Source organism: Bombus bifarius, unplaced genomic scaffold (genome assembly GCF_011952205.1).
Source record: "Bombus bifarius isolate JDL3187 unplaced genomic scaffold, Bbif_JDL3187 scf7180000009200, whole genome shotgun sequence".
Lineage (NCBI taxonomy): Eukaryota > Metazoa > Arthropoda > Insecta > Hymenoptera > Apidae > Bombus > Bombus bifarius.
This window is the reverse complement of record NW_022884965.1, coordinates 1,986,055-2,007,451: the sequence shown is the minus strand read 5'-3', so window position 1 is coordinate 2,007,451 and position 21,397 is coordinate 1,986,055. Positions and strand designations below refer to the sequence as shown.

Genomic DNA, 21,397 nt, shown 5'->3' with positions numbered 1-21,397 from the left:
ACACTAAACCCTTTCATCCGTCCACCGAACTGAGGCAAACTGAACACATAACAATCAACTTACCAATCGAAAGAATCCGCTTGCATCACTAATTCTCGGTTCACTGATCCCAATGCGTTAAGGAGCGTTCACACCATCGATATTGTTGTCGATATTATCGTCATTATTTGAGGTTAGCAACATTGTATTGACAATTTATATATATATGTATTGATCGTCTAGGAGGCCCCTTACGGACTACAATGCTAAGAATTTTAAATATTGACAATAATGTCGATTGTCTGACCGCTCCTTTAGTCATCGTCCATCGATGCTTATCGTTCCTCCCTTCCAACTTTTCTCCTTCTACCAATTCCTTTCTCTAATCCCCTCTCCTTTCGTTCACGTGGATTTAGCCTCGCACGAACCGCTTCTGCAATAGCGGAACTACCTATATGTATCCGGTAGTCGTTCCATCGAGTAGAGACAAGGAAACAGGGTAAATTTCGGTGTGGTAGAAAGAGAGTAAACGGGTGGTGTAAGCGAGGAAGGGGTCAGGGTGACTATAACAGCTTGTACAACGTAGCCTGCCCGCGCGAATTAACCGGGATGCAGCTGCAAACTGCACGCCCACACTGGTCGTTTTAGCTACCGGTGGCGCGAGTGACCCGATGGAAAGGCGAGGAACACGGGGGAAGACTCGGAGAGCGATCAAGGCCGACCGATAGAGTGAAAACGGTGCCGCGCGTATTATTTCTCCTGCGGTGGATGCGTGGGCGGTGCCAGTCCAACGGAGAAAATTTATTCCGCGAAGGAATTGCGACAGCTCACGCTGCAAGGCAAAGCGATACGCTTACGCGTTGGCGTCGCTTTCTTTTGAGCTCGGGCGCCTCTCGGCGGCATTTTTTCGCCAGCGAATTCAATGGCCGCCGAGCCGTTATTTATGCCTGACCGAGCGATCGGCTTTAAATTTAACCGCGGATACAGAGACCGATCACGTGTATACCCCACCCGATCTCTAACGAATCTCGTTTCAACCTGGAACGAGTTATGGCAGCTTTAGGCGAGGATACGAATGTTTCGACCCGGCGATGATTGGATTTCTCCGGCGTGATTAGGACCGTTTGATTAGGATTTATGGAGATTCCGGGCCTCATGTTCTTTGGGGAGATACGGCCAGGTTTGGCAATGAGTTATTACGAGATGTAATTTTCCCATTGATAAATATTAGGTGGTTTACGAGGGGCGTGAAGTAGTTGAAATTGTATCATATCGAAGGTTTATGAGTTTGATAATTTTAACGTGTTAAGTAATCTTTGCCTTAAGACCTTCAGGTGTTAAGCGTAAATTAATATTACGAATACATTTGAAGGTGATTTAATCTCTTGAGAGAAGAATCTTCCAGTTGTTTCATATTGAATTCATATTTTGCTAGAGTAAAATTGTACGTGGAGAGAGATTAAATTTAATATGCAGGCGTAAAAATGTATACGGAAGAAGGAAAAAATAAACCATCCTCTGCGTTGTTGCAACAGTTTATTGTCTCTTATCCTCTTATCGTATTCATCTGAACTTGGTTGAAATTAAAACAATTACGCTAAGAATAATCCATAAGTAGATAAACTCACGGTTCCTCGTTGCAGTTTAAGCCGATGAAAATAAAGTCGTAGCTGATAAATGATTGATAGCAGTTGATGATCGTCCATTATTACGCTAGATCGGATTTCGCAATAATAAGGCTGGTAATTGGACGAGATTATAATAAGGCACGGGATGCTGGGTCGTGCGTTTGGAGTTGGTTGACCAGAAATTCGGCAAGTAAGTTATCGACTCATAGATAATCGCGCGGACGCAGCCCGCATACCAAATCGTTCCACGGACCTACCCTCCGGCTCGTTCTGGACATTCCTTATCGTTCTCACGTCCGTTGCAAATTCCGCTGTTACGAGAAACCACCGGCCAGCCTCGCAATTTCATCGTAGTCGTGTATCGTGCCGCTTTAATCCGAAAGGAAAATCACGAAAATATCGTGGTGGACCCTTCCAAGTTAACTTCGTGCATGATCGAAACTTTCTCAGCATAACCTTCTTCGTCTGCTGAATTTACGATATCGTGTTTGAATTACGATACGATGTTTGAAGAATGATTTTGGCATTCGATAAGAGGCATTGAATTTAAGAATTATGACCCATTAAATTAGTGAATTATATCTCGTGCCTCGTGGAAATAGTCTGTTCCAATTTTTCGTTTAAACGTTCCGTTTAAAAACCAAACAAATATTTTCTTTTCACCATCAAACTTAATCGAACAAATTTCAATTACAAATGTCCACCGCGAGTTTAAAATCAATACGAACCATAATTTGTCTGAGGCTACATATATTCTCAACCCATTGATATTCTTTTTGGTTATCACAATTCTCAAAGCGGCGGATTTTCTTTCAAAGATAAAAAGGAAAAGATCCAATTCTGTCGTAGAACCGAAAAATCCCCCATCCCCGAACGTAGTGTATCATTCGAGAAGAGTCACTTGCACAGCGAGAACCATCTCGCAGGAAATTCACGAGGCGGCAAAGGCGGATGATGAAAAACGTCCTGCCAGAAATATTCGACGAGTCAGCGGAAGAGTCGACGTCTGCGTCGGCCACGAGGGCGTAGAAGAGACACGTTTCTCACGTGTTCGCCTCGGAGCGTCCGGAGAAATGTGTCTCGCGAAATTCCACGGTTCGTCCTCGATGGAGACCCGTTTTCCCCTACCCTGTCAAGATATCGATTCCCCCTGGAGGGGGCCACCAGAAGTATTCTCGAGTTCGCCAGCCCGCGGGGACTTTCTCAAGAGCCTTTCGAAGTCGAAGGGAAGCGCCACGGATCGGCCGAAACGCGGCAAGGAATAGTTTGCTCCAGGCTTACACGTTAGTTCCTGCCACGGTTTCCATATTTTTATCTCGCGGTTTTTTCCAACCGAATCAATTTGTACGAGTCAATATTATCAGCGAAATTGTATCAGTCACTCGTTACAAGTTACCGATATTAATAAACATGCTCGCAGAATATTAACGATTTTGCCAAAGAAACAAATAAACTTTTATAAGCAAACTTTACGAATTACAATATCGTAGAAAAGAGCTCTATAGTGTGCAACTTGTAACTTGTCAATTTATTAATATTGTCAATATGTAAATTATTCAAGGGCCCGGGGATCTTTAATAAGAAAATCGAACGATGAGGTAGAGGGGACATCCTTGCAGTGAAGAGAAGTCGAGTTTCCAGGCCACGATAATGTTTTTGTCAGACTTAAACGAGGATCGTTTTCGTCCGACAATGAGGAAAGGCGAGACGGTCGTTAGAAAAGTGAACTCTCTAATTACCGGTGAAATTGGTATCGACGGCGCCGATTACCACCGGAGGACAAAGGGACCGCGAAGTGACGCCCTTTGTTCCGGCGAGTCCCCATTCAACACATTCAGGCCAGCCTCGACTCGCGATCCGTTTTCCCATTAGGGGTAGCGCTGCTGTAATACCCAATGAGCACCCACCAATGGCAGCAGACTGTGTCCATGGAAATAAACCGTCCTCTTTTGCCTACTGCTATAAATCCAATGGAAAAAATTATCGAGACTACAGAGAATTTCTGCGTAGAGTCGTCCGTCAGATGCATTTGTCCATCGATTTGATCTTAACATTTAGCCAATCGACGAAGAAGAAGCGACTCCGTTTCGTAGATTTCTCTTCGAGCTGATGGATTTGTTTCGAGGATTCGTGAAAAATAAAGAGAAGATAAAAAGTTGAACGAAGATACTTTGGTTGATTTTTAAGTTTCGCTAACTAAAAGCCGGACACCCTGTACATTCGGAAGATCCTTCGAGTTTCTTTCCCGCTACACTGTGGAAGAATTAGAAATGTATCAGACGATGCGATTTTCTCGTTTCTCGATTGTGGTATGATATTTGTAAAAAAGATCAGTTTTATCCAGTAATAAATAAATTACAATAATTAAAGGTTAATCTAAAAACGAGTAAAAGCTATCCTATAACATTTGGAATCGCTTGCTATCCCTGCGACGATTATACCAAAGCCCCAGAAAATTTTGTTATTAATTCGAAATTAATATCACAAATGGCAACAGTATTGTCCTTTATTTCCATAAATGTTTGAATAAAATTTCCATGATGATAGAACCCTCGACTACCTTTCTTTTGATCTCTCTGTATTTCTAGATCGCGCAACAATTTCAAAGTTTAGGCCGCTAGTGCAGAATTAGATTTGTACATTGAACAGTGCCGTTATAGCGGCAAACACGGATCACTTGGTCGCTGACAAAGACATCGTTTCCGAATCCCATCGGCATTGGAGACAGTTGTAATTTAATATATCGGGAATCGACGGATATTCGCAGCACGATTCGAAATCGGTGGAACGTCCGAGAGAAATTACGACGACGCGGCACGTCGCGACGGACTCGCACGTCCACCGTTTATACGTCGGTCCGTGTTCGGATTAATTTAATGAACCGCGATGTTTGCACGCGTCTCTACGTGCGTTTAATGTCGATCCCAGCTGAAGTCGATGCCACGACAATGGTATCGGTTATATTCGCTGATAAAATCGTTTTGCATTGAATCGTATCCTTCGTTTACAAAAAGATATATTACATATTAAGCAAGTAGAGATACGAATTTTGATTTTCACTTCATCAAAAGTTATTTTCATCTGTCTGTTCCATCGTACCAGGTTTGTGGTACTTACGGAATAATTTTATGCAAATATTTATTAAATGTTTTATAACAACTTTCATGTCAGGATTATCGTTACAAGTTTCAACTCGTATAAGAAAATCATCACGACTATTCTGATTATTCGCATCGATCAGTAAGGGAGTTTTCATGTTTTTATTATAAATCTTTATATCGTTATGTAGTTTTATATCGCTATGCGTATTTTGTAGTAAATGTTTCTCTTTCTAATGTGACTGATAATCAACGATAGAACAAGAACGGCTGGTATCGTCTCGTCAAACTGAAACCCGGACGAACAACGATGCACACCAAATACTAAAAATTTCTTGGATGGAATTTACAACGCCCTTTTAATGGAAGTTTGAAAATTTCTAACGTTGGGTGATAAAAAAGAAAGAGTAGAAATACGTCGCATAAAAAAAATTGCTGTAACTCGTGACGAAGCGAAAGGGGAATGTTTGCAGGAATTTCATCTTTTTGTTGTTTCGCGTTGAATGCATCGCGTACGTTGATTTATAAAATATAGATTATCCAGTGGCCGATCGCACGTGCGTCGACTCGATGAATCATCTCACAGGTGTCTCGATGGCTTTTCGTATCGATCCGGATGTGTCCGCAATGAATTTTAGTTTACCACGGTTCAGTGCAAATGCAAATTTACCATGCTATTAAGGTCCGATCTTTTAATTCGAATATCACCGAATCTACATTTTCATACGGAGGATATATTATTGCTTTATTTCTTCCGCGAAATATCGAAGCTTGTCACAAACACGCGTTTCCGAGAATTTCATTTTGAAGGTAGAAAATTATTTTCCAGCGAGTTGCTCGATTTACATACGAAGCAACAAGGTTGCAAAGCTTCTGTGCAGCGCCTGCTTCAACAATTTAGTGGCGTTCGACTTGATTCTTAGGAAAATCACTATTTATATCTCGCTGACGTAGAGGTGCAAACAGAGGCTCGTAATTCGACGATTTAGAAGCGCATCGCGATTTAGAAGGCTGAATCAGCAGATTGCTTTCGTTTTGATAGCTTATATCTTGATACGTTGAATGCTACGAAAGGCCTTAATACTTTTAATTCATATGAAAGTTAAAAATAAAGGTACGTTAAAATTTATACGCTCGTACAAGCTACCAGATCTTCAAAATCACAGGTTATCATGAAACAGATGTAAATTAAATTTTACACAACCAAATATACTTTATTTTATAATTTATGAAAATACGGATCTTCATTCAACTACCATAGAATAATTGAGACATCGTGAAATGTTACAGAATCGTCCAAAATCTTTCGTCCATCATTTACGAAAATCTAAAATTCAAAATTCTAGATAAGCTGTCCAAAAAACCTTCACAGCGTCCTATATTTTATCTAAAGATAGACAACTATAACATTGATTGTCACAGGACAATTGCAATATCTCTCAAAACATCAGAAAATCGGCAAAAATTTTATCTATCATACGTATTAGAATCCAAGATCTATGATCTTAGATAAGCTGTCGAAGAGACACTGGCGATTCCGGGGACGTTCGGTGATCCAGGAATCGTTATTTGCAGAGGCAGTACCGGAAGGGCTAGCAGGGTGAAAAAAGAAGCCAGAGGCTTTCCCGGGCTGTCAACACAATTTGCGTCATCGCAAGCAATTCCGCGAGTCGCCGGGAGGTTCGCTTTCCGGCAGATTGCATACGACGATCGTGATGAGTTTGCTTTCGCGTCGTAGACGACTAGGACGACGGATATCACTGCCGGAGCCAACTGTTCCGCGGAGTAAACATACCCAAGGATAACACGAAGGGATGGATCAAGCCACGAGCGTCGGAAGCTGGGTCTTTTTGTACAATAATTGTTGAAAATTTTGGATCTTAATAGCCGAAATAATGGTATAGGAACATCAAATTTACACTTAGAATTCATATTAGAATTGTTATATATTTATTTGATAAGCGATTTCAAAGATATTCATCGATACACACTTGCATGCGTCTCAGCACTTTCTTCCATATCGGACTGTTAACCGACTGAACACTTTACATTCATTTGTTTTCGAACGCCGCGCACACACATACTTCTACACACTGATATTCACATACAAGTATCACTACTACGCATCTAACCTAGTCTAGTACATGAAATTATACATGTTTCAATAATAATATTAGTGGTTATTAATATCAGTGAATCTACAAGTTACTGTACATATGGTCGTTGTAGCTGATAGAATTCTGGTGTGCAAATAATTGTATAATTTTACGAGTTACAAGGTAAATAATTCACATTATTGGTGCATTTTACGAACGATTTTAACAGAATGATTGATCGATAGATGTAACCTTAATATTTTTACTTGACTTTAATTTAATAATATAAATAACAAAGTTGCTGATTAGTCGATGATTAAGAAAATGATATCAATACCCTTTGCGTAATAAATTCCATTGAACATTTTATTCCAACTAATTTATACTCAATATGATATTTTCAAAAGCTATTTCTAATTTAGTATTTTCACATTTTCAACTAATAACGCATCTGTATGTTAATATATTTCTATTAAATTAAGTTGGATAACATAATATATACAAAACGCTATATTTTGCATAGTAAAAATAAAAGAATTTATTATTAGCATCGTACGACAGAATTCGCTAATACTTCGAACTAATGAAATTCCTCTAATGATATTAGCTCAATCGTGCAAGGAAGCTGAAAAACGAATACACTGTTACATCCATGTTAATACATGGATATTCGTGTATTCGTAGCGACAGTTAACTTATCTAAACGTCTGAGCAGAGTGTCGCCGGTACTGGTCGGCGTTAACTTTATCGAAACTCGTTTCAGCGAATACTACGAGTTGCGTCGTGCCGTTAACCGGTTTCCCTACGCTGGAAATTGGACGAGAATTAGGCACTGTTCGCTCTCCGCTTAGATTACGAAGCCAAAGGAGACGCGTGCCTTCCGCTCGCCAGACACAACGTTTGCCTCGTGTTTTCGGACTCGTTGCCGTCGACTGCGTTCCACTTGAGAACGAGCCACTTTGTCAGGAAGTTGTTCGGAAGAGATGAAAACAGAGAATTCCGTGTTTCCAACTGGAACAGATTGGGAGGGTGAAAGAGTTAGGCTCTGTACGAATTAGAGAAAGGTGTTTGGGGTTTTGTTTTACGAGCGTGTTTTTCGAATTTGTTTAGAGGAAGATGCGAAATAAAGTTGAGATTGTTTGGAGATCTGTTTGTTTACACATCTTCTTACGTATTTTACCGTTAACCAGTTAGCTGTTGCGATCTCTTCGCTGTACCGAAAATGTGTCGCATAAAATAAACGATGACGAGTATACTCGTCAAAAACACGCGTTTCCGAGAATTTCATTTTGAAGGTAGAAAATTATTTTCGAACGAGTTGCTCGATTTACATACGAAGCAACAAGGTTGCAAAGCTTCTGTACAGCGCCTGCTTCAACAATTTAGTGGTGTTCGACTTGATTCTCAGGAAAATCACTATTTATATCTCTTAAGTTGTTAAGGTACACTGGCTGGATTTTATTCCGAATAAATGAATAATAATAATGATAATGGGCATGCGTATCAAAAATCGTTTCTGATGAAACGGCTTTACTGCACTCCAAAGGTAGAATAATCTTTTAATAACGTCGGATGCGTTAATTGCACTTAAAGTAAAAACAATCTAAAATACCCGAATATCAGACTACATATTTTTCCAGATATTTAAAAAAAAATATTCTAAAACCAATCAAAAACTTTCTTAAGCACACGTTTCAAACTCTATTAAATTTGATGGTAACGTTAGGTAACCAAAGTATAAAAAATTCTCGATGAAAAAAAACATTCGTCGATCAATTCGATCGAAACCAACAATTTTTCTCCCACCTAATTCTCATTTTGTCATGTCGCTGAGGAAACATTTCAAGCGATCGTATCTTGGCAATCATATCCTTCACACAAAGCAGCGTACGCGAGGAAACCCGAGGATCTTTCCTGACGTGGATGTTAAAAGGGCGTCGAAAGGATTCTGTTACGAGAAATTAGCGATCGTTGAAGCAAGATCTTTCACCAGCAAGAATGCTTGGCAAGGAGCGGGGTAATGGAGTTTTCTTGTTCCTGGCCTTTTTCCTCTCGCGCGACTCGCGTTCCAACCGTTCTTCGTTCCCTTGCAACGAAGATGCTGTCTCGAAACAACGAGCGTTACTATCTCGGCCTTGTGCATACAGGCTAATGTGCCTAATTTACCCAGCCAATCTAGTCCCGTATCTCAAACTTAATAATCATTGTTTGTACGCGACGACCGTGAACCGGTGCGTCTGATGATCTCGTCTGCGAAAGAGGATCTCGATGAGGGCTAATATAGCGTCGACTTGCCACATTGCTTGTAAAGAACGTCGAATATCAGGCTTTAGAGAAGTTCATCTCGTAATATCAAGAAATAATCGCATCGTACTTGTTCAGATATAACAATTTGATGCTTGAAATATTTATTCAGTCATCGTTATACCATCTTCTGTAACAGAACACCTTCGCGATATGGACTGAGATATTTTTGAAATTCTCTATTTATTTTCCACAATAATGTCCTTTTTCTTCATTCGATAATTAAAATTCGATTTAATCAATAATTTGACTCGCAGACGACCATCTTGTCAAAGCGATCTCAGCTACTACGAACGGGGCTGAAAAATTAGGTATCCTATAATCATCATTTTAAAAGTATATGATGCATATCTGAATTGTCGTTAAAATAGTAAACATTCATGGGAACGAGTCTACATAAAGCAACGCAACATGAATTTTCCGAAACTGCGAAATTCTTCGAATTGCACGGACGTCGTGGAAAGTGGAATAATTTAGTAGAGTGCTCACCGAAACTAACAATTGTTCAACATCAGCCATGCCAGCAGACTTAATTTCTGATTCCCTGCACGATGCACTTGGTCACACGCGTAAGCGCGTCCATCGTTCGAATTCCTTTCGTCCGTCCCAGCGATTTTCCAGTAACAAGCTGCAGCCACTCGACGCCAGCACCTACGTACAACAGTATCCTGGCATTGCTTTTTGCAATTTGCGAAATGGAGTGTCGGAGGCCAATTAACCGTGAGCCAGGATCGTTCTACTGGATTCGTTGAATTTTTCAAGAGACACAGGGATGGTCAGTGTCGTGCGTTGAAAGGCAAAGAAAGCCGCGCGCGGCGTATCCACGCGGAAGAAAGTTGGCAGCAAAGTCTGTGAAAACAAAAGGGCTGAAATTAACGGGCCATTACGAAATGGCTCGCGGGAGGAAAGAGAGACTACGCTCTCTTTCGTCGTCGCTAAACTCGCGAGCAGCGCTCAATTACGTTGATGAATTACGTGTACCTACTTCAATCCGCGCGAGGACAGACAATGAATTCATCTTCGTCATAATTCTGCGGAGGATGAACCCGCTGACGTATATTAGTCGCGTAATCCGCGGATATTTCACCACGAAGACGCGTCACTGTTCGAAATTTTCGGGAAAATCCTGTTGGCTAACGAGCAACGACGATCCGCTTCGAATCGTCGCCTAATTTCCGCGAAAATGTTGCATCGTGTGTGCCGCTAATTATCGTCGAACGAGGTAAGAATGATCGAATGTGACGGTGTCAATTTCAGGAACCTGACCTCGCAGTTCATACGACTATATAAATATAAATAACACAGAGACAGATTTTAGGTACCATGTATAAATGTTAGAGAATTATCGTTTATACAAATTTCGGTATCTGTTTCAGGATTTATATTATACACGTAATGTATTTACAACAAATTTTTGATTAATTATTCATCATATATATATTCAGATATAGATAAGCATCGGAAAGCTCAATTATGTACTCTACTATATATGCCTATCAACAGGTTAGATATCTAGTAATGAAATAAACATAAATTAAGGTCAAAATCTGTGAATTCCATCGAGTTAGTAATAATGTAATAATGCCATGCCAGAAATCCAATCCCATAATGTGACATATTTCCAATATTTTAAAAATTAACTCCGTATCTCGTCAAGTTACAATTTATGCTACCACATTTCAAGCATAATAAGAAGAATAAGAAGAACTCCAGATTTTGTGAGTAATAATTAGCATGGATGACAAATACGTAATCGAAAGCCAAGCGGATGTTCGTGCTATGACGGGAGAAGAAGAAATCTCTATGTATACGTGGAGATCTGGTTGCACATAAAAAATATATACGTATGTACGTGCGATTAGTTCAAGTCTAATGTGAATCGTTGGAAATCGTTGGAAAGTTGAGAGAAAAGTCATAAATTATTATCGAGCCACGAGTTGTTGAAGGATCGTTGAAGTATCGAGAATTAGCTTTAGCCAGGAACTTCAAAAGAACCAAGTTACAGAATGAAATTATTACACCTGAGAAGTAAAAACGTGTCTGCAACGGAGTAGTTTCGCGGAACGATTCATCTCGATCGACGAACAGGTTACCACAAGCGACTGCTACCGGTTGAACAAGCGCAATCGAACCGACTTCGCTTCGTCAACCGAAGTCTAACGTAATTGTCGATGTTCTTCACACCGTGCCGATACTTCCGAGCGCGACTTTCGACCTGCAGCCTAATTGAAGTCGGCAACGCCGAGTCCTTTTATTATGGCGAACAAAAGGCGCGAGCGGCGAGCAGTCACAAAGCGCGGAACTCATTACGAGCGGAGCCGGGGCGAGCAAGTCAGCCGCTAGCTACGCGGCGGCGGCGCGAAACCTTGATGAGAAATTCCGGAATGGAAACGATCGACTCCGCGGAAAAGTCGTTCGTTTCAAGGCGTGGGATCGGGGGGAGAAACCGGCAGAAAGGGTGGCAACGAAGGGAAATAAAAGCGAATCGCGCAAAGGAAAACACCGAGAAGATTTAAAGGATGGGAAGGTTTTAAAATCCGCTACGACGCGAACGATACTATGAACTAGTGGAACGTTGACGATAATGGGAACATTGATTGTTGGGTTCGATACGGAGGGAATAAGATGTAGTAGACTTTACATGTTACACCTAAATTTATTTTATTATGAAACGGACTATATAAAATTGAGATAACTATTTTTATTTTAATTAGGATACAGCAGATTTTAAATTGCCGTACGACGTAAAAGTACGACGGGGTGCAAAGCTTATAAAAGAGTGTCATAGTTACGTTACAAATATTATTCTTTATAAAATATCTTGAATTCTATAATTTCTTACATCATTCACTGTAAACCTGACCAATAAACCTAGGGAACTAAATAATATATTCCTCTGAAATGTTCAACACTAATCACGAACGTAGGTGAAACAAGACTACTAAGCACGCGCTTGTACTTACGTTACGCGCGAAAATTTCAAAGGATGATGTTCCACGGTTTCCGGCTGCGCGGCAACGCTACAAAGTTTCATAATGGAGGAACTAGAAGAGCCGTGAGTTTCTGTGCTCGTGATTCGCAGCAGCTCTCCGCTCGTCGATTGCTTTAAAATTGGAAACTCGTAAATTCGATGCGAGCGTTTTACACATCCCTTCTGCAACGGCCTCGTTCGTGCGGTTTTTCGCGCATTTCGAATTGCACGTTCCGCTCGTCGATACGGTAACTTTTAACCCGAATTTGTAGTTTGTCCGAGAATTCGCGGGGATTTTTCAATGACGGTCGTTCTCCAGAGAACTGAACGCTCGTTAGAATGAGACATTGTGCTTTCATTATCCTGTATGAAGGTATTATTTTATAAATTTTTGAAGGGAATACAATTGAGGCAGGCATAAGATTTATCTAATTTTAAGAAGTCAGTTTTTTCAAAATATTGTACCATGGCTTATAGTGTATTTGAAAGACGTTATGAACTTACTCCTGCGACAATTTTTACGTCAAAATACAGGAATATATGAAAAATGTTTAATTTCATTAAAATCGATATCTACAACTGCTTATTTTTCATATTTATAGAATATGTCATATGCTCGAACCAATCGAATGATCGATGCGTAAAACACCTATAACATGCGTTAGGAATACCAACATGTTGGACACAGAGTTTTACGAACATATACACATACACGGTATTATATATATAGCTATGCTTGGAACACATAAAACTTTATTGTACCATGTAACAAATGTATGAACAAATCTTTTAACATGTACTTAAAAAGATTTCACGTGTATAGCTATCAAATTAAACCGCTACCTCCTTAAAGGAGAGTGGATAATGAAATTCCTCCAGTAAAACAAACCCATCCCTAACATCACCGACAAGTTCCTCGAAAAATCCCAGAGATCCTTTATCCTTCAAACGAACTCGTATTGTTTACGAACGTCTCGACTATTCGCGCCGCGAAAGAGGGTAACTACCCCTCAAAAGCTATCCTCCGGCCGCGGTGGCCTTCGCATTATTTACGCCTGGCTCGTGGGTCGAGAGGGACCGCCGGATATACTACTTTCGGAACTTGAACGAACTTCTGACGGAAACCACGATGGCCGCGGCAAACCGGAAATTTATGGATTTTGTTCTGCCTTTCGGGCTTCTTCCAGTCAGGCTAGGCATTTTGATTTATACCGTAACCGTGACGATATCGGAGGACGAGATGCTTGTCGAGAGGCCAGTTTCATCAATTTCACGATGGAACCGTATCCCGAGCCACTCGCTTGTTTGCCAAATCGATTAACTCTGCGAAATAAAAGGTGGAAAAATTTCATGAAATTATAAAGTAGACTTTGGATATTCATGCAAATTTATATTTTCACGAACGTAATTAAAGAAACGAAAGCTAGTTACAAATTTGTTTCATCTACTGAATGTAATAAAGAGCACCGTGCATCGTGTTCTTTATATATTTTTGCGTATCATGCGCATTATTGCATCTTTTGTATTTCCCATAAATGTATAAGAATTCGCATCAATCAAGTGCTTCCTCGTTAAAATTTCAAAAATTTCAAAGAGCGAACCTTGGCCTGTGAGCGGCTCGATTGTCTCAAAAACATTCGCTGCTTCTCTCATTCCTATCTGATGCTGCAGCATCGAAAATCTATCGCGAAGGAAAGAAGCTTACGACGAACGTGGTACGGTAATGCATGAGAAATTCGTTTTATAATAGAAGTCGTTAGCACAGCATATCGACGTGTATCCGCTTCAAGGGAACGTAGGTTCCTCCGTCTTCCTATTTTGGAGAAACGTTGCAGCGGAACGTTATTCGAGAACACGAGGCTGAGTCAATTTTGTATCGGAAACAACCGAGACACGGGATCGCTGGTGCCGTGCGAAGAGACCGGACGAGAAATTGTTCGAGTTTATGATACATGGATATGACTCTTCGGGGTTGTAATACAATCACCTCGGATATCCTTGCTGTTCGTTTTCATCGACGTTAATGATGGGAACAATTTAGGGATGACAGAGAACAAATCCCGCGAAATAAAGGTGGATATTCTTCGATCTTGGAATATTACAGCGAGTATTACATTTTCCAGTAGTTTTGTTTTAGTTATTTTCTAGGAACAATGAAAGACTGTGTTATTTATATTCCCCGATCAATTTTTGGTACGAAGCAAAGTTATGCTGTTCAATTATCTAAATTCTATTTTTACTCCACAAGAATAACAGACAGAATTTTCATATCACAATTAAAAAATTCTTCAATTTGTTCGTAAACATGAAATACCACCGAGATGATTGAGATTGATTTTTCCTATTTATATTTGTCTATAAATTATTTCTCGTTGAAAGTTATTATTCACTTGACTAAAAAATCTGCTATGATCGTCTTTGATATACGAACCATCCTAGAATAATAGGTACTAATGTGATTCTGCATAGATACACTGTTATAGGCTTTAATAAACGTATGATCATTACTATAATGACAGAATCAATATATATATACACATAATTTTTTTATTAATATTATTTTTATTCGAACATTTCCGCGTCCATAAAAACCACTGCAATCTACGCACCGAGAATACTTAGACATTAAGCGCTTTACAAGGGACGGTTTAATCGCAATTTCATCAGGGGATCGGCTTTATCCAGCAGGAAATTTCCCTGTTTACATCGATACCAAGTAAACTCGGTTCAGTTCGTTGGCTCGTACCAACGAGAACTCCTCTTTCTCTTCAGGCGTCTCAACTAAATATCTCGTTAACGAAGGTAACCCTGCACGCCGTAATCGATAAATGTCTAAACGATTGAAACCGACGATTCACGGAGCTTACAGGCTATCCTTTCCAGTCTTAAAGGACTCGTCCACCAGTTTCTTACGCCATTTCCAACGTAACGAACCTCGATCCTTTTCCGTCTATATATTTCGATTTACCTTTTCACTGTGATACTCGCGAATTTTGTCGTACGTGGGCTTAATTAAAGCGACTACTAACTAGCATAATGTATATTCAACTTCCAATAACCAAGCAATATTTTCCTTCCTAGTCTTAAACTGGAATTACCGACGGCTAAAGTATACAGCTTATATCGCAAAAATTAAAGTGCAAAGCATAGGGCAAGGTTTATAATACAATAAGAAATATAAGTTTCTTCTATTTATTGATATATTTTACGAAAAATCATTCAAACATCTAAAAATGTACCGCGATGAATCTATGATATTTCTATGGAAAATTACGAAATAGTAATTTTGATCATACCGGTAGTGCTAGGATTAAAGGACTCGTTCGCTAATGTCCTAGCCCATTTCCAACGTAACGAACCTCAACTCAATCCTCTTCCATCTACACATTTCGATTTATCTTGTCACTGTGATACTCGCGAGTTCCGTTGTATCTGTGCTTAATTAAAGCGACTGCTAACTAACATAATCTATAACAAGCTCCCAATAACCAAACAATATCTATCCTTCCTAATCTTAACCTATTACTACCGACAACTACAGTATACAACTTGTATGACAGAAATTAAAGCGCAAGGAATAGGATTAAGTCTATACCACAATAAAGAAACATATTTCATTCGCGTATTTTACGAAAAACCGTTCCAATTTCTAGAAACGCTCCATTGAAGATTTATAAAATTTCTATGAAAAAATTACGAATTGATAATTTTAACCACTCTAGTAATTCTGGTGTTAGAGAACCCAGTTCGCCAGTATCATAAATAACATTTCTAACGTAACGAACCTCAATTCTATCTACATGTTTCAATTCACCTTGTCACCGCGATACTCGCAAGTTTCGTCGCGCGTGCAACTTAATTAAATCGACTGCTAACTAACATAATGTATATCTAGCTTCCAATAACCAAACAGTGTCTAGAAGTTCGCTCGGGGGGTAATTAGTTAATGTACCATTGGTCGACGAATTCGCTGACGATCGTGTCTGCACCGCGTGCAGAAACATGTTGGATAGACAAGGTTAATTTCCAGCGGAGGCATTCGAGTTCGTTAATAAATCAGACAGCATCGGCCCATCGTAGACGTACAAACATCCCCGCGATGCTGCTTAATCGATACCCGGCTTAATGACTGCGATGCGTTTCGGCTGATGGCCCGGATTCGACGCGAGACGTCGCCTAATCTAAGCGGAGCCGTTTAAACGGCGCGGTGAACGCTGATCGACGGCCGCTTAAGGAGTCGTGATTTCTGATAGATTTGCTAAATTGCAAGCAATTCGGGCGTAAATGCTCGTCAAGCTTGCGAGTCTCTCGATGCCGTACGCAGTGCAACTTGCAAACTATCGAACCAAGTTTCGCTGTCACACATCGTCTCGTATCGGTTGATCGATAAGTAATTGCAGATTAAGGATTAAGTTAATTTTAGAGAAACTTTTGGTTTCGAGTGTTACGAACGAAGAGTAACGATTGTAATAACTTTTGGACGATACCATAAATTGTATATTTAATTTAGAAACTTTGGGTTTGAAAAATGAACAGCAAATAAGATCGTTTCACAATTTTCAAATACAAACTACATAAATGTCACGAATAGAATGGAATGAATTACTGATTACGAACATTTGAACGACATTCTATATATATGTATATAGATAGACGTCAACTGCAAATTTCTTGATTAAACTCCGGAACACAGAGAAGCAAAGACCATTGAAATCTGAAAATACGTAATGAAATTTAAGCAACGCGGACGATTAACGGAAGAATTTATAGTGGTTGATGTTGCCGAATAAAAAAAAGAGAGATTTGCTAGATTGCGTTTTACGCCGATACTACTAGCAGAGATTTTAACGGTGCTTTATATCAAAATGTATGTACAATGTACACAGCACCGTTCGATACAAGAATTGCATCCGATACCGGTCGAATATCTGTAATCTCTGGTGAATATACTGCATGGTTTTCGTTCTTTCCGAGTTATGTAACCGAGCCGCGTTATCAGTTCCTCTAAACATATTATTCATTAGAACATCGATGAAAATGTTGATTCACCATAACACTCGTAGCAGAATGCAACAGAAAGCTTAATAAAGAGGGCTACGGAAGTAAACCGATATTAGAAGCATAATTCACCGTGTAATGTTGACCCCATGTGGTTAAACGTTAACGTACTCCCAGCAGTATACTTTTGCTAACGGCACCGTTGGTATAGTTCTAAATATTAGTTTCCAACTCGTTTTGCCGAGTACAATGTATCGGTAGGGGAAAAAAGAAAGAAAATGAAAATCAAACGGTGTTCTTGCATTTACGGCGTGTGCACGATGCGTTCGGGTGCAAAAAGGGGAAATGTCTTTGATAACGTGGAAAGAGGGAAATATCTCTAATTAAGCATGATTGACGGGCAATTTATTTTGTTTGTAGAATTCGAGCTTGCGCCGTCAATCACGCCGCGTGTAACAGTCGCCTTTATTTTACTGTGAAACACCACGCCACCGATCAATATTACGAAGGGCATGTTCATTGTTAGACGGTCTGTGGGTCTTGTATCGCGTCAAAGGGCGCATTTAATTAGCACCTATCGCGCCCTTCGATGCGTCAGATCTCACCATGGTCGTTTGATCACACAATCGTGATACTCACACTGACTGTGGAACACGTTCAACGACGAAGTATGTAATTGTTCCAACTACAGACGATAGTGGTTAAGCGTTGACAAAAATCATCGCGATGAAAGTGATCAGAATTTACGAAAGATAAAATGGTTAAGTGATGTATGTTCGCTATAGGAATTCATTTTTGCCCGTGTATTTATTTATCGACTTTTGCGTAAGAAATAATATCGCCTTTTCTGCATTTCTAATCTTATTTCGTCAATAAAAAGATCAGAAGAGCAAATCGAAAGTAAATAACATGAATGTATCGCGTGATCGACGAATGAAAGATAAGAAATTGTAGAATTTGTGCAGATGTGGAAACGAAAGATACGAGTAGGAAGAGAATGCAGCGGAAAGTATATGCAGAGTAGAGCGTATGCCTGCAAACAAAATCAATATTAACATTAAAGTTATCGAAGTAGACAAAATAATCGATTCCTAATTTTTAGTAGGAATCTCAGAGTATTGGAAGAATGAAGTCTTTCGAATTTGAACGATTCTTTACAAAATACATGGACTTCTAATTTGATTCCTTAAGTACAAGTTATACATTATAGTCATTAATAGCTTCGGACTGTTAACATGTCATCGATTGTGCAAATGATGCACAACTTTATTATCAATTTTACAAATTATCAATCTATCGTACAACTCATAATTACCAATCAACACGTCTTCCATCATGGAAGCATGTTTGTTCAAAAGTGAGATTTCTCCATGGATGATGTGCTAATAAAGAATGTACACTATACCGATGAATAAAAATTCCTACAAATTAGAAACTTCAACAAAGGACACCAGAACAGAAAGCGAGTCTCGTCAAAAGAATCTTTGGTCTTCCTGTTGCTCGATCGACGGTTCGAAGCGACTAAGGACGTGGGATGTCGACTCCTATAAAAGAAATGACAAATAAGACGAGCTAGTCGCCTAGTGACAAAGGCGTCGTGAGGTAGTGTGTACTCGAGCAATGTGGACAGCGCGCGATCAGACCGGTTTGACGTTCCTGGGGAATATGTGGTTGAATTTCATTCTGCTACGTGACGTTTTCAGTTTCCGCCTATTGTAAGACGCGGTCGGTATCGCGTTCAAGAGGAAGAACGAACGGAAGCAAGGTAACCGTTCGGATTCGTACTATTATCGGCTCGGAAATTCATGATCGTTCCATAACAGAAAATCCAACAATCGTTGGGGAAAATTTCACGTGACAATAGAAACTTCATCGACAATTTCTTTCAACTTCTTTGCTTTCCTTTTCTTTTCTTTTTTTTTTCTTTTGCTAAAATAAGAGAATTTGACGCTGAAAAGCTGTTTGCCATAATTTGGAATTCTTATCTCAATAATGTTTCTATTTGCGCAATATGGTAAAGCGGCGGCCAGAGAGACGCGCCCAGAAAGTTTTCATTTCCTCCGTCGCCAAGGAGAAATACGATTGTATCTTTGAGTAGCGAGTAAAAAAGAATTTCATTTCCTCTCGTAAACCCCCCGGACAAGGAGCTCTATGATATATGCCTGTGCGCGGCGGAAACAAGTTTCTTTGAGCGAACTTGCGGTTGAATCTGGGCCAGTCGGTATCGCGTTCGGCACAGATTTCAGAAAAACGTATGTAGCAAAGGGGAGAAAGACGGATGCGTCCTTTCGAATGCTTCTTGTAGGTACAGCTCGCTACTTAACGGAGGCAAATGGAAACTCGGTATAGGTACTTCGAGATCTTTTCTTTTTTCTTTCGATTCTTATCGTTTGCTAATCTTCGTTGGCAGATTGACCAAATTAATCAAATATTTCTCGTTATTAAGAAAATATGAATGTAACAAATAATGCTATACTACAAATAAAAGCTTCTCAAGACCTGACTGGTTTATTTAAATGAGGGTAATTTGAGTTAGATTATTCAATCTTAAACATGCAAGGCAATTTTATACAATTGTTATCACGTGAAACGCAAGATACAAATCAAAATGAAATATTCTAGAATTAAATAACTGCGTTACCTACAACCTACGATACGAGAATTTCAATTGCGGACTAAATACCATTTAAACCAACCACTTGCAATATTCCGCAATCGAACATTCATTTATTCAAGGAAACACAATTTACCCTTTATTTAAAGCCCCTTTCCAAAGAATCGAGGCATCGTTCGAGCCCATTTCAATTTTAATATCATCCCTCTGGCAGTTTCGCGATCGCGAAACCGATACCGCGGTGGCATTCAACGAAAATAATTCGACGAGTCCATTCCGTAGCGCGGTAACTCACATCCAGCTAGTGGCGTAGAAGGGTGAAGAAAGGAGGCGAGGATGGCTCGAGTTCGCCGAGTCTCTCGGCTGCGCGCCGACGTTTCTCCGTCTGTAAAACGTAAACGACGAAGGTTACGAGGGTGGAGGCGACGTGGAACGCGTCTGGCCGCGAAAGAAACGCAAGAAGAACGAGAGAGAGGTCGAGGTTTCGGCGAACATCTGCCAAGCAGGCTGATTTCCAACCAGTGATAAGACCTCGAAATGCAGAGGAGCCGGCACAGAACCGCGCCGGAATTCATTAGTTAACCCCGCTCCAGGAGCGCCATTTTCCATGGACTCGTTTCGTGGCGCGAAGCTCGCGAGGCCACTGTGCACCGCGTCGGGAATTGTATCGTTGAAGAATTCAGCGATGGGACCGGAGGATGAAGGGTTGCTCCGGTTTCGAATGGAAAAGGGAAAAATGTTTTCTAAGGACGGCCCGAGGGGATGGAGTGGTTCGGGGCGTGCAAGAGTACGGTCTCAGAGGAAGCTGCGGATACGTGGAGACTTCCAGTGTATCTTCTTCGAAAGTGTAATCAATTGTCTGTGACTGGATGCATCGCAATTTGTCGCGTGAAAGATGCATGTGAATCGGCACGTTAGTTTATTCTCGAGTAAATATCGCTTATCTTAACAAAAATAAGAAATGAATGGAAAGGCTGTTGCTCATATAGAACCAGTTACGCCTTTCGCAAATGGAGTTCACTCGAACCCCGATAAAGAAATAAATACGATAACATTGATACCTTTGCTGTTACACTATATGCATGATATTTTATATAACATACGACTTTACCGCGCGTAGACGGTAACAGAACAGGATATTCAACTGCTTGTCACGCGTGTCGGTGATCTGTCGCTGATCGAATTCTTGAACGCTTTCAAAGTAACTCAACCGAAGGTGCGTAGCGGTTGTATATCTGGCAGCGATTTCTTAACGAGATGCTGTTTCGTTCATCCTTCACGTATGAGTTGTTCGGTATTCGCGAGGCACCCAATCGGTTCGCCGTGAGTGCAAGCGCGTAGTACATCAATATGAGAATCGCGAGAAGATGCGTTTGGGCGCGACCGCGTGCCGCGACTGATGCACTGCGCATGCGCCGCATTCTCGTTCCATCCATCTCTCTCTTATACGTGGCGTGTGCGTGCTTCTCTTCCTCGCGTTGACTCTCTTTCACTGCTTGGCCAGACGTTTGGTGGGGATAGGTAGCTCGGTTGAAGTTCGCGAGGCGACGCAAGGGGCGCGCCACACGACAAAGTAGTGGGGCGGGAAGGGTCGTAGGGACAAGAGGAGAAACGCGTGGAACTCGTAGAGAGGGAAGGGGTGAGAGTCCGGCGGTCGAGTGAAGCAGTAGGAGGGGGACCCCGCTTGTCGGGCGATGCCACTCAACTGA

General features: G+C 40.6%; 1 protein-coding gene and 1 long non-coding RNA gene across 4 annotated transcripts in view; one reads left to right on the top strand and one right to left on the bottom strand.

The window, feature by feature from the left end:
• The window catches only part of LOC117214510 (bifunctional heparan sulfate N-deacetylase/N-sulfotransferase), a 366,996-nt gene that overhangs the window by 184,650 nt on the left and 160,949 nt on the right, over positions 1 to 21,397 (top strand). The window lies entirely within an intron of this gene.
• Positions 7,259 to 21,383, bottom strand: LOC117214511. 2 transcript variants are annotated; one of them, XR_004488891.1, is made up of 4 exons: positions 20,800 to 21,383; positions 19,825 to 20,073; positions 9,595 to 9,954; positions 7,259 to 7,812 (listed from the first exon to the last, which is right to left on the bottom strand). It is a non-coding gene; the product is annotated as an uncharacterized LOC117214511 (long non-coding RNA). The 2 variants fall into 2 exon arrangements; XR_004488892.1 differs by lacking the exon at positions 19,825 to 20,073 and having other exon boundaries at positions 20,800 to 21,382.